General features: G+C 57.7%; 1 protein-coding gene across 2 annotated transcripts in view; it reads left to right on the top strand.

Moving 5' to 3' along the window:
- TRPM2 (transient receptor potential cation channel, subfamily M, member 2) overlaps window positions 1-1,124 on the top strand; it is a 98,285-nt gene that overhangs the window by 77,983 nt on the left and 19,178 nt on the right. The gene's annotated exons all lie outside the window — the stretch shown is intronic.

Here is a 1,124-nt window from a genome sequence, read left to right as displayed (position 1 = left end):
GGATGGGCAGGAGGGGACGGCTGTGCTGGGAGAGGGGGCACCTTGGCGGATGGGCAGGGGCTGTGCAGCAGGGAGGGACACAGGAATGGGTACTGGCAGGCTCACCTGGCCGGGAAGGTGGACTCGCCTGGCGTTGTGTTCCGCACAGGATCGGCGCTGCACCCATCACGCAGGTGAGGAAACCCACTGTAGTGTCAGGTGACCCTCAAGGGCCTACAAGTGCCCTGGAGGGAGGGAGCCTGGGGCTCTTGGACCCTGCCATGAGGAGGAGGTGGAGGAGGGGCCACCAGAACCTGGGGTTGGGGGGTTGCCAGGATGTGGGGCATGAACCATGGAGCAGAGGAGCCAAGGGGTCTGAAGGACCAGGGGACTGCATGGCAGGCCTTTGCGGAATGCTCTGGAACAGGGTGTGCGCTCCTCTGCCCGGAGCTGAAGGTCGAGTAAGGAGGTGGTAGAAGGCTATGGGGCCTGAGAGCAGAGGTCCTGGCCAGGTGGCTGCAGCTGCAGGTGGCCTGCTCTGGTGTTGGGGGTGTGCGGGATGGGCAAGGGTGGGTATTTAGGGAGGTGCATCTGGTGGCTGTGGGAAGCTGACGAGGAGAGCTGCAGGTGCCCGGTGTGGGTGACAAGGCACAAGCACCTGCTCTCACGGGCGGTCGCCACACAGGCAGGTGTGTCAGGACTTGGCAGGATGTGGTGGCCACGCGGGCTTTAGTAGCACAGAAGAGCACTTTCTATATGCCCCGTGCTTCTGTTGTGGACTTATGAATCTTATTTTCATTGTCTTTCCTTAGGTGTGTTTTCTTTCTATGAAATTATAAAGACACACCTTCCTATGTTCATTTGATACGTTTTAAAATTAGATTTTTCACTGAGTCTTTAATAGTTGAAGTCTGCTTGTATAAAGTGTGAGGAGGGGCCTGATTTATTTTGTGAATTCACACAGAAAGTGAGCTGCCTGACTTCATTTCCTGCTAAGGTCTGGCTCCTCCCCTGATGTCTGGCTCCTCCCCTGATGTCTGGCTCCTCCCCTGATGTCTGGCTCATCTTCTGAGGTGTGGCTCCTCCCCTTAGGTCTGGCTCCTCCCCTTAGGTCTGGCTCCTCCCTGAGGTGTGGCTCCTCCCCT

Source organism: Mandrillus leucophaeus, unplaced genomic scaffold (assembly GCF_000951045.1).
Source record: "Mandrillus leucophaeus isolate KB7577 unplaced genomic scaffold, Mleu.le_1.0 Scaffold69, whole genome shotgun sequence".
Lineage (NCBI taxonomy): Eukaryota > Metazoa > Chordata > Mammalia > Primates > Cercopithecidae > Mandrillus > Mandrillus leucophaeus.
The sequence above is the reverse complement of the archived record's forward strand: the minus strand, read 5'-3'. Positions and strand labels throughout refer to the sequence as shown.